Source organism: Crinia signifera, chromosome 1 (assembly GCF_055691185.1).
Source record: "Crinia signifera chromosome 1, ASM5569118v1, whole genome shotgun sequence".
NCBI classification, from domain to species: domain Eukaryota; kingdom Metazoa; phylum Chordata; class Amphibia; order Anura; family Myobatrachidae; genus Crinia; species Crinia signifera.
This window is the reverse complement of record NC_139217.1, coordinates 27750510-27772689: the sequence shown is the minus strand read 5'-3', so window position 1 is coordinate 27772689 and position 22180 is coordinate 27750510.

The following is a 22180-nucleotide window of genomic DNA, read 5'->3' as shown; positions in this document are numbered from 1 at the left end:
ATACGGCTGCTAAGTGGTGTGAAACACCCACGCAAATACGACAGGAAAATATACCTTGCTTTCCCTTTCGTATTTGCTTTAAGCCTGCACGGATCAGTCAGATCCGTGCAGGCTTTAGTGTAAAAAAATATAAAAAATATATATATATAAAAAAAAAAACGGCGTGGGGTCCCCCCCACAGCTGTAACCAGCACCAGGCTGAAAGAGCCGGGGCCGATAATTAAAAATCAGGGAACCCGACAAATAGGGGTTCCCCGATTTTTAACAACCAGCCCCAGGCTCCTGGTCCGGAGCTGGTTCCCAAAATACGGGGGACAAAATGACTAGGGGTCCCCTGTATTTTAAGAACCAGCCCAAGGCCAAACCAGCCAGCAGGGAAATGTCACAGCCGGTGGACACTTATGATATAAGGTCCCGCGGCCAAAACATTAACCCTACCGACCAGTCAGCCTGGCCAGGGGCCCTGGGGGAGTGGGGACCCCCCAATGAAGGGGTCCCCCCCCTCCAGGACTTACCTGACCAGGCTGAAGCCTGGTGCTGTCCCCGGTGACCCTGGGCTGTGGACACCGGGCTGATAGTGGTGTAAAAAAAGAATAATCTATTGTCTAATACTGGGGCACTATGAGTCCCAGCAAGCCTCCCCTGCAAGCTGGGACTTGGAGAACCACAAGTCCCAGCCTGCGGGGCATTAAAGGGCCTGCTGGGTCTTGTAGTTCCACAGTATTAAAAATAGTAAAATAAAACACACTGACACACATTTAAAATAAAACTTTAATACATCCAAAGCCCTTACATACTGATACTTACCTATCTTCATCCCGTAGGTAGCCCTGGTCCTGATGTCCTGGTCCTGTGTCGTCTTCTGGATCCATGTCAACGTCACTGTCCATGTCGTCCTCGCTGTCGGCGTCTGGAGTCCGACGAAATCCATGTGGGAACCTATGGAAGGAAACCATACTCACCTGTCCCGGGGCGACGTAGTCCAGGGATGGGTCTTTGCAAAAAAACAAACCGACACGCGAAATCAGACGAACAGCAGAGAGCCGCACGGTGTTTGTGTACATCGTGCGGCTCCGCCTCCCGAATGCCGCTATTGGCCGCCTTGCGGCCTAGCGGCCAATCAGGAGCCGCTAGGCCGCAAGGCGGCCAATAGCAGCATTCGGGAGGCGTACATGTAGCTGTACCCCCGCTCCTGGGCTGATGTTGAAGCTCCATGTGATCCATGTTTGATGCATCCTAAAAACGCTCCTTGATAAAGGCCTGGTTGAGACCGAAACGTCGGGGCAGGATGATTGAATATATCTTCTTGGAATAAATTGTCTTATTACACCATTACTTCTGATGGACTAAATTATTGAACCTATTTGGAGAGTGTTCATTTTCCCTGCAGTGATCTGCTGGGATACTTGGACTATTTATGAGGCTATATGGTTCACATATACACCTCTTTATGAACACCCCAACTGTTGTAATTTGATGGTGAGAGTGCGGTCTACCTGGACGTATATATATATATATATATATATATATATATATATATTTACAGAAAAGACTGTGTGATATATCAAACAGAACAGAAAAGTAGATGAATTAATGGAAAATAAATCAGTATATTGCTTCTATATATAAAGCATTACACGTACATCTGCCATGACGTTGATCAGTATGCCGAGCGCCGCACTGGAACGTTTTTAAATTAAAAAGGACAATGTAATATAATTACAAGGTATCATCTGATGAGGCGGCATGATCTGGGAAGTGTACAGAAGCCTGCAAGCCATATATAAAGAATTTAAATTAGTACCATTAAATGTGTCCTAAAAATGTGTCACTAAAATTAATTGGCGTCATCACATCTCAACTGTCAGTAAAAACTTCATTAAAAATATAAATAATAATTATAACTACAGCAGCAAAGTAACTTTAATACATTTGATAATGCATGGTAAATGGGCTGTGACCAGTAATGCGTGAGGTAAATGGGCTGTGACCAGTAATGCGTGAGGTAAATGGGCTGGGAACCGGTAATGTGTGAGGTAAATGGGCTGGGACCGGTAATGTGTGAGGTAAATGGGCTGGGACCGGTAATGTGTGAGGTAAATGGGCTGTGACCGGTAATGCGTGAGGTAAATGGGCTGGGACCGGTAATGTGTGAGGTAAATGGGCTGGGACCGGTAATGTGTGAGGTAAATGGGCTGGGACCGGTAATGTGTGAGGTAAATGGGCTGTGACCGGTAATGTGTGAGGTAACTGTGCTGGAACAGAGAACACATCTAGTACCGGGCTGGGACCGGTCATGCGTGAGGTAAATGGGCAGTGACCGGTAATGCATGATGTTATGGCCCCCATACACTAGCCGATTTTGGTCAGATTTCAGCCAGATCAGTCGGATCTGGCCGAAATCGGACCAAAATCGGCTAGATTTGATGTCCCCTCAGATCCGATGCGCGGTCCCGTACGCATCGGATCTGCGTCGGGTGGTCGGACCTGCTGCACGTCCGACCACCCGACTTGGGACCTAGTGGGGCGGTGCAGCGGTAGAGGGAGCAGGGGGGGCTGGGGACGCTGCGGGGGACACAGGCGGCATAGAGCCGGGCAGGGGGAGCCGGCGGGAGCTGTCAGTATTGAATAAAAAAAAAAAAAAGCCTATACAATGCATGGGCGGCCTGTGATTGGCTGAGCGCTCTCTCAGCCAGTCAGCAATTGGCTGAGAGAGCGCTCAGCCAATCACAGGCTGCCCATTCATTGTATAAGCTTTTTTTTTCTAGCACTGACAGCTCCCGCCGACTCCCCCTGCCCGGCTCTATGCCGCCTGTGTCCCCCGCAGCGTCCCCAGCCCTCCCCTGCTTCCTCTACCGCCTCGCCGCACAGACACTGTCCCCCGCAGCGTCCCCAGCAGCGGGGGACACAGACGTGTCCCCCGCAGCGTCCCCAGCCCCCCTGCTCCCACCAGCTCCCACCTCTGTAGCCCCCCCCCCCTGCTCCCCGAGTTTTTTACATGTGATAAATCTAATCAAGCTCCCCCGGGGAGCAGCCGGGGAAGCTCAGGGGGAAGTCGGGGGCGACTTGTCCGGGGGCGACTTGTCCTAAGGACAAGTCGCCCTAGTGTATGGGGGCCTTAACTCCGCTGGAACTGGGAACACATCTAGTAACTGGGCTGGGACCGGTAATGCGTGAGGTAAATGGGCTGTGATCGGTCATGCATGACGTAACTGCGCTGGAAATGGGAACACATCTGGTAACCGGGCTGGGACCGGTAATGTGTGAGGTAAATGGGCTGGGACCAGTAATGCATGATGTAACTCCGCTGGAACAGGGAACACATCTAGTAACCGGACTGGGACCGGTAATGCGTGAGGTAAATGGGCTGTGACAGGTAATGCGTGACGTAACTGTGCTGGAAATGGGAACACATCTGGTGACCGGGCTGGGACTGGTAATGCGTGAGGTAAATGGACTGGGACTAGTAATGTGTGAGGTAAATGGGCTGTGACTGGTCATGCATGACGTGACTGCGCTGGAAATGGGAACACATCTGGTAACCAGCTGGGACCGGTAATGTGTGAGGTAAATGGGTTTGGACCAGTGGCGGCTCCAGAGGTGGGGCTGCAGCACAGTCCAAATTTCAAATAGGGGAATCACCCCAACTGGCAGTGAGTCAGATTGGAACGGAATTTGGAATTTTTAACTGCCCTGCAGCCCCTCCTCTCGATGGTTCTGGTTGATAGTTCTAGAGCAGGCATGTCCAACATTGGCTCCCCAGATGTTGTGAAACTACACATCCCAGCATGCTTTGCCACAGTTTTGCTATTAGTGAATGCTAAAACTATTGCAAAGCATGCTGGGATGTGTAGTTTCACAACAGCTGGAGGGCCAACGTTGGACATGCCTGGTCTAGAGTGTCTAGATAGACAGTCTGTAGGTCTACCCCAAAAGGTCGACATTCAAAAGGTCAACATGATCAAAATGTTGAAATGAAAAAGCTTGAAACATGAAAAGGTAGACATGACTGTTTTATGATTTTGTTTTTAAAACTTCACCATACATGTTGGCATAGATGGAGGATATGCAGTGTGCAGTGAGCCATGCAAGGGTACGCTGTACAGTAATTGAGGGTCTATGTCAACAGTTGTCGACACTGACACTAAAAAATTGAAAAACTCATGTCTACCTCTACATCGGTACATCATACCTCCCAACTGTCCCGCTAAACGCGGGAACGTCCCTTTTTTTTGTGGACGTTTCAGCGTCCCTCCCGCGGCCGACAGTGTCCCGCTGCGGGGGCAAACGGGGGCTCTGCCTAATTTGCATAAGCCGTGCCCTCATTTACATACGCCACACCCCCTTTTCGCTACGCGAGTGTCCCCATTCTGATATTCGTAAAGTTGGGAGGTATGGTACATGTTCTTATCCGAGAATTAAGGAACACCAGTAATCAAAAATTGATGAAAAAATGTATTTTGTTTGCTGAATATAAATTTTAATAAATGTTTTTTTTATATGTCAAAGTTCTTTGATATTTGTATAAGGAGTTGAAAAACAGAGATTATCTTACAAATAGATACATTGGGGCGCTAAAATAACACTGTTGTGGTGGTGTTTGATTCTGTGGATCGCACTAGTAGGGGATCGAGTGTTATCAGTGTTATCATTGACCTTAAACTGTACTACAATTTTAGAGATTTTTAGGTTTTGTTCTACCTCTACGTGTGTCTACCTTTTTTCATGTCGACATTTTGATCCTATCGAAATTTTGACCCAGTCAACCTATTGCATGTCTATACAGATGGAGAATCTCTCAATGGGGCTGCTCCTGGTGATAGAATCGCCAATCGCCTCCCCACATCAGCCGCCATCCTCCGACAGAAGGGGGCGTGTGCGCACAAGACGCTTGCTCGCCCTGTTCTGTTGGAACCGTTCACCACCCTCCGCTGGTCTCCCTGCAGCCCCCCACAGCTCCCCCAGTCGGCCCCCACTCCTTGCCCGCCTCCCTGAAGCAGAGACAGGCAGGAAAAACGCTCCCCTCCGCCTTGCTGACGGAGATGCGCGAACGTCCCCGTCAGATGGAGCTCATGTCCGCCAGGCTGCGCCAGCTCAGGACATCTGGCAATCCTGCAGGCTGGCTGAAAGGCGCTCCATCTGTATATTGCATGTCAACCTTTTGACCTTGAGGACCTATTACATGTCTACAGTGCACATTCAGGGCCGGCGCCACCACTAGGCAGCTCTAGGCACCTGAAGGGCGGCAGTTCGCCCCTCACCCCCAGCATGGAGGGTTAGCGAACTGTGAAACCTGTGTAAAAAACTTTCGTCCCCGGCGTCCCTGCAGTGCTGGAGCGTGCAGGGGTGTCCGTGCCGCCGGGGGTACCTGCGGCGCTGTCATTGTGTATAAGCTGGCCCAACCGGGGGGGTCCCTACAGTGAATAGAAAATAACTAGCGCTATGCGCGCGGCGGCGCGGGCAGCGCTAGTTATTTTCTATTCACTGTAGGGACCCCGCCGGCCGCAGCCAGCATATACACAATGACAGCGCCGCAGGTCCCCCCCGGCGGCACGGACACCCCTGCACGCTCCAGCACTGCAGGGACGCCGGGGATGCAAGTTTTTTACACAGGTACTACACCACCACACCCCCCCCCCCTGCACCGGCCCTGTGTACATTGCATGTCGACTCTTTGCCAATGTGGAACTTTTGACATGCAATGTACACTGATCTAATAATCTGCAACCCCTCAGGAGCCTCCCCTGGTTGGGACCGATATTGCCTGGTGTAACTCGGCTGGATCTGGTAATACATCTAGTAATCGGGCTGGGACTGGTAAAGTGTACTACCGACCAGACAGCATTTAAATATGGATCACTGGTCCCTGGTTTACTGCCAGAGTAAACTAAAGCAATGAGGAAAGAATGAGAGAGCAGGTATGGCATCAGCAAGAAACAGTGAGCAGCAGTGGAGACCAGAGGAACTCAGAAGGTGGGTGAGACAGCTGTAAGGTAATGTCCGACCTTTCCTTATTGACCAGTGGTATTGTAAGTGGTTAACACAAATATGTGTGATGGTGGTCAATGATGATCAGTAGTACATGATGGTAGTCAGTGATGATCAGTAGTAGATGATGACGGTCAGTGATGATCAGTGGCAGGTGATACTGCACAGTAATGATCAGTGGTGAGCAATGGTTTCCAGGAATGATTAGTGGTGAGTGCTGGTAGATAGTGATAATCAGTTGTGGGTGATGTTGAGTCAGTGATGCTCATAGAGATGGTGGTCAGTGATGATCATAGAGATGGTGGTCAGTGATGATCATAGAGATGGTGGTCAGTGATGATCATAGAGATGGTGGTCAGTGATGATCATAGAGATGGTGGTCAGTGATGATCATAGAGATGGTGGAAGTGATGATCATAGAGATGGTGGTCAGTGATGATCATAGAGATGGTGGTCAGTGATGATCATAGAGATGGTGGTCAGTGATGATCATAGAGATGGTGCAGTGGCGTAGCTACGTTTTGGGCGCCCCCCTGCCATTAGGATGGGGGGCGCCCCCCAGCCGTTAGGATGGGGGGCGCCCCCCCCCATCGCCGCCCCGCTAAGCACCCCTACCCCTCCGCCCGGCCGACCATGCAAACCCCCACTCAATCCCCCACAGCCTTACCTATCGTGCTCGTCCCGGCGGCTCCGTTCTTCTGCTGAGGACCACCAGAAAATGGCTGCCCCCATACAGCAGACAGTTTCAGAGAACTGTGTGCTATATGGGGGCGGCCATTTTGTGGTGGTCCTCAGCAGAAGAACGGAGCCGCCGGGACCAGCGCGATAGGTAAGTCTGCGGGGGATTGAGGGGGGTTTAACTATAGCACCGCAGCCCCCGGCGCCCCCACATGCACAGCGCCCCCCGCGGTGGCGGGGGCTGCGGTGCTATAGTTACGCCGCTGAGATGGTGGTCAGTGATGATCTTAGAGATGGTGGTCAGTGATGATCATAGAGATGGTGGTCAGTGATGATCATAGAGATGGTGGTCAGTGATGATCATAGAGATGGTGGTCAGTGATGATCATAGAGATGGTGGTCAGTGATGATCATAGAGATGGTGGTCAGTGATGATCATAGAGATGGTGGTCAGGGTTGATCAGTGGTGAGTGATTGTGGTCAGTGATGATCAGTGGTGAGTGATTGTGGTCAGTGATGATCAGTGGTGACTAAAGGGGGTTAGTATTGATCAGTGGTCATGGTCAGTGATAATCAGTGGTGGTCAATATTGATTAGTGGTGAGTCATGGTAGTCAGTGATAATCGGTGATGAGCGATGGTGGTCACTGATGATAATTGGTGAGTATTGGTGATCAGTAATGATCACTGGTGAGTGATGGTAGTCAGTGATGATCAATGGTGAGTATTGGTGATCAGTAATGGTCATTGGTGAGTGATGGGGAGTCATTTATAATTAGTGATGAGTGATGCGGGTCAGTGATGATCAATGGTGACAATGGTGGTCAGTGATGATCAATGGTGAGTGATGGGGAGTCATTGATAATCAGTGATGAGTGATGATGGTCAGGGATGATCAAAGGTGAGTGTTGGTTGTCAGTAATGATCTGTGATGAGTGATGGTGATCAGTGATAATCAGTGATGTGTGGTGGTCACTGATGATAAGTGGTGAGTGATGGTGATCAGTGATGATCAGTGATGGTGATCAGTGATAAATAGGCCCCTTATACTTCTGTTAGAGTTTAGAGAATCCAAATATGTTTAAGAGCAGCATTTTAACCCCTTCTTTGCAGAGATGATAAAACCCCTCTTACTATTCAGCGGCACATTTCTTAGAATTCAGCTTTGATCTGAGCCGCCGTGCTGCTGAGTGACTGCAAAACGAAATCATTTAAGTGGAACAAAACTGTTTTATCTCTGCAATCAAAACATGTCAGCTACACAGCACAATGATCACTTTACTGCAGTGACTCAGACGTCAAATATGATCGATGAAATTGCGGAGAATAGAGAAAAATTTAACAAAACATTATTGAATATGACATGAATTGAATGTACGACTGGTCAAGAGTAATATTACTGTCAGAGGCGGAACTAGTGAGTTGTGGGCCCAGGTGCAAAAATATGCGTCGGGCCCCCCATACTCAAAATAGGAACATTGTGTGCTGAAGGCAGGTGCCAAAAATGTAGGATATAGCATTGTGGAAAAGTGGCGCGGACACATAACAGTGTTATAGTAGTGTCTGTTATTCACATTAAACCACATAGTAGTGACACATTTCGCCAGTTAGAGCCCCTCATACCCCTTTCAGATCTCATTTATAACCTGGGTTATTGCTGGGTCGAGGTGTGATGTGAAAGCACCCCCATTACAACCGCATCTCTCACTCCCTCCACCTCTCCGTCCCCATCTCCTCTTTGTTGAACCTCTCCGCCCCCCTGTACCTCTATGCCCCGTTAACCCCTGCACTTCTCCGCCCGCTTGTTACCGCTGTTAGGCCCACATACATCCCCCAACAGCTATCTCCAGTCCATACCCACACCACCTTCCCCAGCAAATATTTACATGGCACCCCCCTCCCCAGCAAATATTTACATGGCACCCCCCCTCCCTAGCAAATATTTACATGGAACCCCCCTCCCCAGAACATATTTACATGGCACCACCCCCTCTGCACATATTTACATGGCATTCCCCTCCCCAGAACACATTAACATATAGCACCCCCCTCCCCAGCACAAACACAGATATGTACCTGTGTTTGTGTACTGTGCTGGCTAGCTGTAGAGCTGCTCTAGGCTGTCCCCATGCCTGCTGGGTGGGCTGGCTCCTCCAATTTATCGGCTGTGGTTGCGGGGCTGCTGCTGTTGCTATGAGGGTAGAAGGATAGGCGGACTATCACAGGGCGGGAAGAGAGAAAGGGCATTGCTGCCGCCCATATGACAGGAGGAGGAGCAGCGGGGAGGAGAATCGCGCTATCACAGCCCATGCTGCCGGCGCCGCTACCTGTTGTGTGTGTGACAGGCACAGGCAGCGGCTGTCACTAGGGGGAGCATTTCCGGAGCAGGGAGCGGTGACGGGTCGGACTCGGATCCACAACAAAGAACCGACCAGTCACCACTTCCCGCTGCACATCTTCCATCCGCGGGCCCTGCACAGCTAAACTTCAAGTACTGTAAACAAACAAAAGGGACGGACGAGGAAACGGCGGCATGCGGTGCAGACAGCAGTAGGCCCCTGAACTGGCTTGGACCCTGGTGCACTGCACCGTCTGCACCGCCAGTAGATCCACCCCTGATTACTGTATGTGAGAATGTAGTAGAGGATGTAACCTATTCAGTGCCGCCTGTCACTTTGTATGGGCTACGGTCATTGGGTCACCTGCAAGTAAGTCGACAAGCATTAGGTCAACACCACTAGGTCGACATGCAGGAAGGTCGACATGACTGAAGGTCGCCATGGATCGCGGTGCTACGTTTCAGTTTCCATGTCATCTGTATCGACATTCTGGCCAAAACACCGTGAAAAAATACCCTTTTGACTGTCGACCTTCCCCATGTCGACCTAATGACCCTGTCGGCCTAACCCATGTTGACCTTCAGTCATGTTGACCTTCCTACATGTCGACCTAGTGGTGTCAACCTAATGCTTGTTGGCCAACTTGCTGTCTCCCCAAAGATCCATACCCACTTTGTATTACAATCAGAATGTAACCGGCCCTCTGGGGGGAGGGGAGAGGGAACCAGTTGGGTTTATTGGATAATCTTATATTAGTTCCCTTCTTTTGATGTTCTTGTTTATTGAATGCTTATGGATATCACCGATGAACATGTGGTCGGATATGTGGACTTCCAGTTCTTATTCGAAGCCATCTGTGACAATACGTGACTGATTTACTGCAGACGGTGGGATCATTGTATGGCAAACTCATTGTCTTGCAAACATGTATATGTCAAAAAGAAAAAACAATCAGAACGTCACCAAATTTGGCAGAGAGACTAATTAGGACAAGATAAGTTCTGTTTTCCTCCTATTGCTTATTTTTGGTAGAGGGAAATTTACTAAAGGAAATTTGTAAAAAATAGGTGTATTTGTATTTAGAAATACACTTATTTTTGACATTTACTATCCCGAAAATACAGCAATTCGTTTTCGTATTGATAGCACATCAATACGAATACGAATTGCCGTATTTTCGGGATAGTAAATGTCAAAAATAAGTGTATTTCTAAATACAAATACACCTATTTTTTACAAATTTCCTTTAGTAAATTTCCCCCTAAAAGTTTGGGTGGATTTCGGCTTCCTATATCCAACCAAAACATCTAGAATTTGTATATGTGGTGATTTGTAGGTGTGGTGACACCTACAGAATACGTTTATGCTTGTATAGGCCGTTATAATGCACAGTTCAGATATTGGCCCTTACTCACAAAGCCAAATTCCTTCTCAAATGGACAAAACCATGTGCACTGCAGGTGGGGCAGATATTACTTTGCAGAGAGAATTAGATTTGGGTGGCTTTTACTTCAAAGTGAGATCTATGTTGCAGTGTAAAAATAAAGCAGTCAGTATTTTCCCTGCACAGAAACAAAACAACTCACCCAAATCTAACTCTCTCTGCCCATTTGGGGTGACATTCTATGGGATGAGATAATCTGACTTTGGCGAATTTTATCGCAAAAACGGCCGTTTTCGCACTTTTTCCCTAATTCGCATATTTAATGAGATGCGAAAATCGGCAAAAAGTGCGGTTTTGCCGCGAAATCGCACTTTTTAAAAGTGCGATTTTTAGTTTTCGCCAGAACTCGCATCCAGATGTTTTCACATTGAAAAGTATACAATTCGCATATTTAATGAGATGCGAATTTGAAAAATGTGTCTAAAAATCTCAAAAAAATCAGACCAGGTTCTGATATGCGAATTGGCCAGAACCCTGCACAGATCATAGAGATCTGTGCATGGCCCTGTGTTAAAAAATGTGGAAAAGTGTTTTTTTGACAAAAAAATAGCGTGGGGTCCCCCCTCCTGAGCATAACCAGCCCCGGGCTCATTGAGCCGGGGCTGGTTCCAAAAATACGGGGGACAAAAAGCATAGGGGTCCCCCGTATTTCAAAAACCAGCCCCGGACTCTTGGACCGGTCCTGGTTCCAAAAATACGGGGGACAAAAAATCTGAGGGTCCCCCGTATTTTGAAACCAGCACCGGGCTCCAACAGCCCTCGGTGTCATGCCACAGCCAGGGGCCATTTTTATATAAGGTCCCCCGGCCAAAACATGAGCACCGTGGCTGGTCAGCCTTGGCCGGGGTACCTGGTGGAGTGGGGACCCCCCTATAAAGGGGTCTCCCCCCCCAGGCTTCACCCGTCCAGGGCTGAAGCCCGGGGCTGTCACCGGCGTCCGTGGCCAGTGGACGCCGGCCTGATATGGTTAAATCTTCCATACATAACATTGCTTTATACAGGAGAACTACAAGTGCCAGCAGACCTCCCCCGCATGCTGGGACTTGGAGAACCACAAGTCCCAGCATGCGGGGCATTAATGGGCCCGCTGGGACTTGTAGTCCACCTGTAAAAAGAATGTTAAAAAAAAAACACACACAGAGAAGTAAAACTTAATTACACACACATTCACACTCCTCACTTTTACACCCACGTACTCACCAATCCAGGTCCAGCGCTGTCCTCTTCACAGCCGGCTCACCCGCACTGACAGCGGGGAGAACCGGCTCTCTCCGATGCCGCTAACAGCCTCTGTAGCGCTACAGAGGCTGAGAGCGTGATTGGCCGATGCGTCTCCATGGAGACGCATAGCTCAGCCCTGATTGGCTTAGCTATGCGTCTCCATGGAGACGCATAAGCCAAAGACGCTCTCAGCCTCTGTAGCGCTGGGACAGCGCTACAGAGGCTGTTAGCGGCATCGGAGAGAGCCGGTTCTCCCCGCTGTCAGTGCGGGGTGAGCCGGCTGTGAAGAGGACAGCGCTGGACCTGGATTGGTGAGTACGTGGGTGTAAAAGTGAGGAGTGTGAATGTGTGTGTAATAAAGTTTTACTTCTCTGTGTGTGTTTTTTTTAACATTCTTTTTACAGGTGGACTACAAGTCCCAGCGGGCCCATTAATGCCCCGCATGCTGGGACTTGTGGTTCTCCAAGTCCCAGCATGCGGGGGAGGTCTGCTGGCACTTGTAGTTCTCCTGTATAAAGCAATGTTATGTATGGAAGATTTAACCATATCAGGCCGGCGTCCACTGGCCACGGACGCCGGTGACAGCCCCGGGCTTCAGCCCTGGACGGGTGAAGCCTGGGGGGGGGAGACCCCTTTATGGGGGGTCTCCACTCCTCCAGGTACCCCGTCCAAGGCCGACCAGCCACGGTGCTCATGTTTCGGCCGGGGGACCTTATATAAAAAGTGTCCCCAGGCTGTGGCATGACACCGAGGGCTGTTGGAGCCCGGTGCTGGTTTCAAAATACGGTGGACCCCCAGATTTTTTGTCCCCCGTATTTCTGGAACCAGGACCGGCTCAATGAGCCCGGGGCTGGTTATGCTCAGGAGGGAGGACCCCACACAATTTTTTTTTTTTTTTAAGAACAAAAAATCGCACATTTCCTTAAATTCGCACATTTTCATGCCTAAAATTCGCACATTTTCATGCCTAAAATTTGCACATTATCGCACCTAATCGCACTTTTTTCTCCGAAATTCGCATCTCATTAAATATGCGAAAAACGGCCAAAAAATGCGATTTTAAAAAGTGCGATTTGGTGCGAATTTTAGACATGCCTAAAAATCTGAACCCATAGAATGTCACCCATTACATCTGCTCCCCTGCAGTGCACATGTTTTTGTCCATTTGAGAAGGAAATTGTCTTTGCGAGTGTACCAGAATAAGGGCCATTATCTTTTCTTTTGAATTGTCCTGATGGAAGATGAAACAATTTTTGTCCTCTTAGTTCTGATAATTTCCTGCAAAGTTTCTATAACATTCCTGTAGTGATTATCTGTTGTGCCTTCTTCATAAAAATGGACTTGATTTAAAAATGAAAATATAAAAAATTAAATAAAAATACATGAGCATTTCTCAGTTGTTTAATGTTTTCAGGACGCCAGAAAAAGGTACAGAGATGGCACATTGCGATCCTTTGCTTCTCCGGCCTTTTCCCACTGCCCGCAGTCTGTCGCAAATGCTGCCCGTATCCTTCTAGCGGGATTCTTTCCTTGATAAATATAACAGCAGCCTAAACCTTGCCTGTCTCTAATGAAAAACATAGACAAGCTAAAAATGTAATGTACACTACAAAGAATAGATGAGGATAATTTAATAATACATAGGACATAAACTTATTTAACCATTAGACTTAGTATGCACTAAGAAGAACCATCTGCACCACTGATTCTAGGCCTTTTATCTGAGATCATTCCACTTCGTATGCAGAAAAACCAATGACCCTATTATAAAGATGGAGGCAGTAAATATATCCCCCCCAATCCGTTCACTTAGTGTCCTGTATTTTAGTCGTTTCTCATTGAGTCACTTATGTCTACAAGAACTGTGTCTCTTGCCCTCCTTCTAATTGTCTGACCCGAAACTGTCTAAACATAGATGACAAATGTAAGGCAAGTAGCTAATCACGCTGTGCCACTAATGCAAGAAACAAATCTGTGTCCTTGTAAAGAGAAGGACTTATAAAATACCCCCGGCCTCCCAATTATAACCCATTCACACCAGCCTCAATTCCTGGGTTGAGTCCGGGAACAACCCGGTACTAGCGCTGGTGTGAAAGGTTCCCGGGACAAAATCCAGGGCAAATTTCAATCCGGCTAGGTACCAGGGTTGTTCCCGGGTTCAACCCGGGGACCTGGCTGGTGTGAAAGGTACAGGGTATACTTACCCGGGTTGCCGTGTCCTCGGTGTGCTGTCTGGACGGGAATCCACGCAGGCGGCGGGCGCAAATGACGGGACAGCCAGTGGATGATGATGACGCAGCTCTCCGGTGGCAGAGGACGCCGGAGAGCTGCGTCATCATCATCCGCAGCCTGTCCCGTCATTTGCGCCGCCGCCTGTGTGGATCCCTGGCCTGCACGGAGGACCAGCAACTGGGGTGAGTATTCTCCCCACCTCCGCCGCCATCCCGCCGACTGCCCGCCTCCTCCCCACCTCCTCCCCACCTCCTCCCCACCTCCTGACGGCCCCCTTCCCGCCCCCTTCTCACACCAGAAAATGCAGGGACATTTCTGGTTAGAATGGGTCCAAACCCGGGAATGTCCCTGCTTGTCCCAGGAACTGAATTCCCGGGTTTGTCCCTGCATTTCTGGTGTGAATGGGGTATTAGGGTGGCCAATCCCGGGATCGGGATCGGCGGGATCCCGGGATTTGGCCCCAAAATGTCCGCGCAGTCTAATGCCGGGCAGCTTCTGGGCGTGCGGCCTGTGCAGCGTGACCTCTCACCGCCACGCTGCGCAGGCCGCAGCATCCTGCAACAGATGACTGCTCCTAGCCTCCTGCCCAGCTAGTGCTGCCGTTACCTGCCCGGAGGCACCACGGCCGCGCTGCTGTCTGCTCCGCTCCCGCCCATGTAAGTAATTCTGCAGGGTGGCACCAGGCACCCCCCCGCAGCGCGGCTCTGCCCCGCTCCCGGCTACCATGCACCCACCCGCCCATGTAGGGGTGGACAGGGCATATTTTTATTTTAGGGATGCCAATCCCAGGATCCCGAGAATCCCGGGATTGAGCATTTTTCAATCCCGGAATCCGGGATTGAAAAAATGCCCCGGGATTGGCATCCCTACTCCCAATTATATACAGTGTAACCATACATCCTAACTTTCACATCGTGCCAAAGGCGTGGCCACCCCTAAAAGGGGTTCGGTCCTGGAAGGCATGGTCTCCGACATGGGCCTAGAACCGCAATTTCCTGATTTCAGTAATTTTGGGGGAGTACCCTTTTGTCTCCTAGCAGCTTTGGGCGTCCCCCCCCCCCACGCCCCCCATCCCCCTGTGTGAATGCCTCGACGACTATGATAGCAGCCGAAGGCATTCGTACAGCTGCCATGAACATGTATATATTCGCCCTTAAGCATGCGCAAAGCCGCACCATCGGTCCCCGGTGTGAATACGCTGGGGAAGTTGAATCAGCCCCTAAATCAGATTTTTGCCAGTAGACAGTTGACCTCCCATTATGAATGTGAGCGCTATTACTTACAATCACCACATGCTGGTATTTAGCGGTTCCCCTAACGCCTGTGATGTGCTGCACGCAGCTTTCTTCTATAGCGCAGTGACTGACATCAGATTGTATTTTATAATTATAAGGCAAAGGTCAGGATTATGGCCTCCGGTTTATACAATGTTTTCTGTCCACGCGAACACTTGTCCTTTTCAATGCTGACATTTACAGTATATCAGTACGTGTGTGAGTTCTCTCTCTCTGTTCCTGCAGAATGCAATAGAATCTCAGACTCCGATGCTTCGGTTGTTCTACCAGGAATATCAGTGAATCAATGATCATTCCTTCCGCTGATGCTCACAAATTGACATGTCATTTATATTGTGTTTTTGATGATGTAGATAAGGTTGCATAGAGCTCCAGAAAGGATGTTGACGTCCCTACTATGGGGCAGATCTGTCAAAGCTTTGTCATCCTCTGCGTCGCAATTATGATGTACATTCAGTAAAATGATAGATATAAGCTGAGTGTTGCTGTCCGCAACTTCACAACTTGCACACCTATCCGCTCTTCAGTTACGGGCGTGGTATGCGGCTCCGACAGTTGGGATTCTGATGGTCATTCTCCGGCATCGGAATCCCAACAGCTGGTGCTCCGACAGGGGGGTGAGCGCAAAGAAGCTGCGCTCACCTCAGGTTTTATACTCTCTCTTTGGGGGTCGTGGACCCTCACGAGAGAGAAGATCCCCTGTTAGTCGGGATTCCGACTGTCGGGACATCATCCGGCAACCCAAAGTTACTGTTCTATAGGTGTAAATAATATAATAATTGTTTCACTTTCTTCAGTGGCGTAACTACTAAATTTGCACCCTGCCCCTGCCGAATATTTTTGCGGCACGGAAAGTTACCGTCCAACCTTGCCTTACCCCTCCGCATGCCGAGTCTGCCGCTGGTCTTGTCTGCGGTCCTGGCGCTCCTCGAACTCCTGCTAATGAAAACTGACCCTCACAAAATGGCTGCCCCTAATAGCAGACCATTTTTAAGGATGCTAGAGGAGGCCGCTGCCTCCTCTAGCATCCTCAAAAACTGTCTGCTGTATGTGGGCAGCCATTTTGTAATGTCCGCTTTCATTACCAGCAGGAGCCAGGAGGAGAGCCGGGACCGCAGACAAGTAAATCTGCGGGTCCCGGCCACAGACACGGCAGGTCCCAGGAGGCGGCAGCGGCAGCGGCATAACAATAGCCCCACAGACCCCCGGCGCCCACACTGTCGACATTAGGTCAAAAAACTGTGAAAAACCCCATGTCGACCTTTTGACTGTCGACCTTGCCCATGTTGACATTTTGCTTGTTTCGACTTAATGTCCTGTTTCGACCTAGACCCATGTCGACCTTGACCCATGTCGACATTGCTGCATGTCGACCTAGTGGTGTCGACCCAAGCTTGTCGACCTAGTTGCTGTAGACAATATGATCCACACCTCTACCAAAATGCATGAATCTTCTCTGCCTCCACAAATTAAAACAACTGGACAATCACAATCAAAATCATATTCAAAAGTAACTTGTATACAGTGATTGTGATTATCCACAAGTCCCCATATAAAGACCGGCTTTTGCTGTTCAATCACCTTGTTGTTCTCTTGTTTGTATCCTACCGGTCAGCAAGGAACTTTCTGAACATCTATGGGACCTGAAACCTTAAAGGTTTCAATCCAGAGAGGAGTGTTAAAGCAACAGAACGTTTTATCATGGAACACTGCGAAGATTATCATTGCCAAGTGGAGATCATTTGGCACAATAGGGACATTGCCAAGTTCGGGACATGACAGAGAAATCTTCAGGGATACCCAAGCGGATAAAATCCCAGCATCATTCGAGACGCCAACGCTGTAATCCCGACAGCTGGAATCCCCATCCTGAAGGAAGAATGCCGGCTCTATTACCATTAGGCCATGGGGGGAGGTTTAAGCACTAGAGAAGGGTAAGCTTAAGTGAGGCATTAGGGGGTAGAGCTAGTGTTAGGCTGTGGCAGGGGTAGGGTCAGACATCAGTAAGAAGGGTTATGAGGTAGAGGGAGAGGGTAGGCATCCCATTCACCGGTCTCATGTATGTATTTTTACTAGACAGTCCTTGGTGGAAACTATCTCCAGGCTGGTCAACACCGGACTGTAGTACCCCAAGGCTACCAACTGACACATGCCAGGGGCGGATCCAGGATAAAATGACAGGGGGGGCACCATGATATGCCAGTGTACATGCTAAGAGAGTGGCAGAGAGAGGGTGGGAATGGGATTAAAAATAGGCCCTGGCAAATAAAGTACGCAGGCCCACCATGGCGACAAAAGTGAAGGATGTAGTTGTGCGCGCGCCCAAGGCGCGCTCCGAAAAAGGGGGTGTGGTCACTCAACAGGGGGCATGTCCTTGAGTGTAGTGTACAACACCATATACAACTTCTACACATTATGCAACAAAATACTAGACCCCATTATACTTGCCCCTTACACATGATTCTAAATGGAATGAGCCAAAATTCACATAATGCCACATGGATTGAGCCAAAATTCACATAATGCCACATGGATTGAGCCAAAATTTACATAATGCCAAATGGATTGAGCCAATATTCACATAATGCCACATGGATTGTGTCAAAATTCACATAATGCCACACGGATTGAGCCAAATTCATAAAATGCCATATGGATTGAGCCAAAATTCACATAATGCCACATGGATTGAGCCAAAATTCACATAATGCCACACGGATTAAGGCAAAATTCACATAATGCCACACGGATTGAGCCAAAATTCACATAATGCCACACGGATTGAGACAAAATTCACATAATGCCACACGGATTGAGACAAAATTCACATAATGCCACACAGATTGAGACAAAATTCACATAATACCAAATGGATTGAGCCAAAATTCACATAATGCCACACGGATTGAGCCAGAATTCACATAATGCCACACAGATTAAGCCAAAATTCACAATACGCTTCATAAACAGGGACATTGTCCACCAAAGGCGCGCATTAAACATTTACACCATAATGTCCATTACACGTTAAGTTACACGCCATTATGTCCATTATGTATTATGCCAAACACCATAATGCCTATTAAAAATTATGCTACATAAGTGCTGATTATCTACATGCTCATTGCCAAGGGTTCCATGCTCATTGCCAGAGGTTAAATGCTCGTTGCCATGTGGGATTACATGCTCATTGCCAATTGGGAATAGATGCTCGTGGTAAATGGGGGACAGCAGCCGCCAGGCAGATGTGATAGCCACTGACAGTTGCAGAGCCTGGCTGTATTCAGAGCACTGCAGGTCCCGGCTATTTGAAATAATACCCCTTTCACACCAGAAAATGCATTCCCGGGTTGGCCCCTTTTACACCAGCCTAGTCCCTGCATTTTCTGATGTGAGGATGAGAGAAAACCACCCCTCCCCCTCTTTAACCAGTTATCTCATTTAACCAACTGACCCATTTACATGAGACAAGTATCATATTGAAGAACATTTGAGTGGGCTTTGAATGATTTTGGTCCAGTGAAACTGGAACGTTTGGTTCCAGAGTAATCTGCCCTCAAAGAACATGAACAGCCATGAAATTACATCTCAAATATAAAAAAAATCGGTTTACATGCAATATCTCTGGAACCGATTGACCGATATGGACCAGCCTGGTATCATATTGAAGGCCCAGCTATTTGGAATTGAATCAATCACACGCTTCTGTGATGCCAGGGGTGGAACTAGCAGCCATCGGAACATGGTGGGCAGGGCCGGTGCTAGGGTGTCCGGCGCCCTCCTGCAAACCATAAATTATGCGCCCCTTCACATTTCCCCATTCACTACTTTCTTGTTTGCTACGCCCCTTCACATTGCCATTGCAAAAAGCTGCAGCCCGATTGTGGGAGTGTATGCAACATGCGATCCTATGGAGGATCTCGGGTGCATGTACATGTATGCATACACCATCTCAGTGCTGTGTCCGCAAAATGTTGCAGGCACTAAAGGTGCCCATACACGCTGTGAGAATCGCATACATTATGGGCTAGATCGCATCGCACAACATGCATGCAATGTGTGTGCGATGCAATCTTAAAGCAGTACAAAAAGTATGTGCAGCACATGCTTTTTGTACTGTGCGATGCCCGCAGGAGTGCACATCGCATCGCACGCTGCTATTGCAGTGTGTATGGCCACCTTTAGGCACATAACCCAGCCCATTATTTAAAAAGTGTCTAAATTAATATTTAAAAAAATCTACAATTATTAAAAAAGACTCACTGTTCTTTTGCTGTTTAACTCTTGTGTAGTCCCTTCCCTTCTATCTGCGTAGGCAGGACGCTGAGGACGCCATTACAACCCTCTCGTGACTGAGGGGGAAAGGAGGGGAGAGAAGGAGGAGATGGAAGAAGAGGGGAGGAGATAGAGGGGGCAGAGTGTTGAGGACTGGCAGTGGCACTGGTACAGCACACTGAGAAGAGGGAAGGAAGGGGAGGCGGTGCTGCCTGTTCGTCATTTGAATGACAGCTGACAGGTGCAGGAAGCAATGGGTAGGGGGCGGATCCGGACATGACATGTCATCCAGGCATTCACAGACAGTGCTACATGCCTCAGCTCAAGTGTCCGTGAGGAAGAGGGGGCAGGTCACAGGAGGAGGACAGTGTGTGCGCGGTGCAGGGAGCTGCTCAGCCTCTCCATACTGGCGTCAGCTGTCAGACAGGCGCTGCGGGCGACTTGCAGGCTGTGTGCACTCGCAGTGCAGGGAGCAGCTACTGCCGCCCGCCTGCTGTTATAGACAGGTGCTGCGGGCAGCATGCAGGAGGCAGTGACAGTGAGGGCTGAGGCAGCTTTAGCAGAGCAGGGAGGGAGACAGCGCCTTTTCAGTATGGCGCCTCCCTGCTTTGCAGGAGCTGCTGAGTGGGTAGCGCCGGCCCTGATGGTGGGGGTCGGAATTGACGGGTCCCATATTATCCTATGGGGAAAAACGTTACAAATTTGCCAGGCGATATCTCCGGTTCCCGGGGGGCTAGAGACACGGAGCTGGGCTCGTTAGAAAGCCCTGGTCCTCAGCTACAAATCAAATGACAGGGGGGGCACGTGCTCGGGTGCCCCTCCCCTGAATCCACCACTGCCACATGCTATGGCTCTTCCAGTGTCCCTGGGCCATGAGCACGAAGGATACTTAGAGTAACAACATTTGTCCATGATATAAAATAGCCCCAAAAAAAAAACATTTCTTTTTGGGGAATTGCTTTTAAGTGCTAATAATTACTTTACCTTTGATTTCCTACTAATTCTGTAATGAACACATTTTAAGACATTTGGACATGAGCGTACCTCGAAGAAATAAAAAATATTGGCCAAAGTTCCCAATGTTAATTGCATCTTCTTGGAACTTTATTTCTTTTAGGGCTATTGAGTTAGCCACTAACAACATTACTGAACTTTTTCCATCTTCTCAATTAGCAACCTAATTGCATTATCGTCAGGGTAATTCCTAAAACTTCAATGCCGTTAGATGCGAAACAGGTTCTTATGTTATTGAATACCGAAATAATTAGCAGTTCCAAGCAAAATTTGCTAAGAACCTTAGGAACTGAAAACGAAAAATCTTCAAGGTGGATTTAAATTTCAAATTCTTTAGAATGTCAGCTCTCAGGAGCAGGGACCTCTTACCTCATGTGCTTATCCTTTCATTCTTCAATAGTCTTCGACTGCACCAAAGCTCGCTGTTTGCTGCCACCTGGTAACATATAAGTACCAATACTTATGTTGCAGCAATTGGCTGATGTTCCTATATTCATTTACACTGTACTTGTCCTGTATTATCTTCAACTGTAAGTCACTGTTTTCCTGTTTTGTTTATGTGTACGCTGTAACTGGGCGCTGTGGAACCCTTGTGGCGCCATATAAATAAAGGATAATAATAACAATAATAATAAAATCTAAAAAAACTAAAAAAGTAGACAAGATAATGAATATACCATAGGAAGGGGTAAGAAACATAGAAACATATTTTTAACATGCGGGTAACTTAATGAAACCATAGAGGTAAAAGGTGTTCAAGTGCATATATATATATATATATATATATATATATATATATATATATATATATATATATATACAGGTCGAGTATCCCGTATCCGAATATCCGTTATCCGAATTATTCCGAAAACCAGACATTCCAGAAATTGAAATTTTTTTTTTTGTTGCTAAAAACTCACTGGGGACATATGTAACAGCATCACTGGGGACATGATATGTAACTGGCACTATATATGTGCAAGACAATGATTGCTTGGCATTCAAATTCAGTGCTGAGATAGTACACAAATTTTGTTTCACGTTTTGAAACCTTGTTTTTTGAACAAATAAAATATATTTGTGTGTATTTTATGTGGTAATAAAATATATTTGTGTGTATATTATGTGTTTATACAGCATAAATGCAAGATACTTCAAAATACATCATTGAAATATTAAAATATTCCGAAATACGGAATAATCCGTTATCCAAAATTCTCCTGGTCCCGAGCATTTTGGATAAGGGATACTCAACCTGTATATATATATATATATATATATATATATATATATATATATATATATATATATAGATATATATATATATATATCTATATATATATATATATCTATATAATAAGTTGAAGAGTCTGTGTGCGTGCGTGTGTGTGTGCGTGCGTGTGTGTGTGCGTGTCCGTTGCATTGCGGACACACCGTGGCACTCAGAGCCACCAAATTCTGCAACATGATACCTCTGTACCCGGTGGTGTGCACCTCGAAGCCGTTTTTGGGAAATTTCACTTAGAAATTTAAAAAACACCAAGTTATAATTTGCCTTAATTGATGATCTGGGAAAAGGATCGACGATCTGGGAAACCGTTGCGAAGGAACAACTCCACACCTGATTTCATTGCTGTCATTGAGTATGAATGACACATTCTAACACTGTGGTGGAGACTTTAAACAATTAGGAAT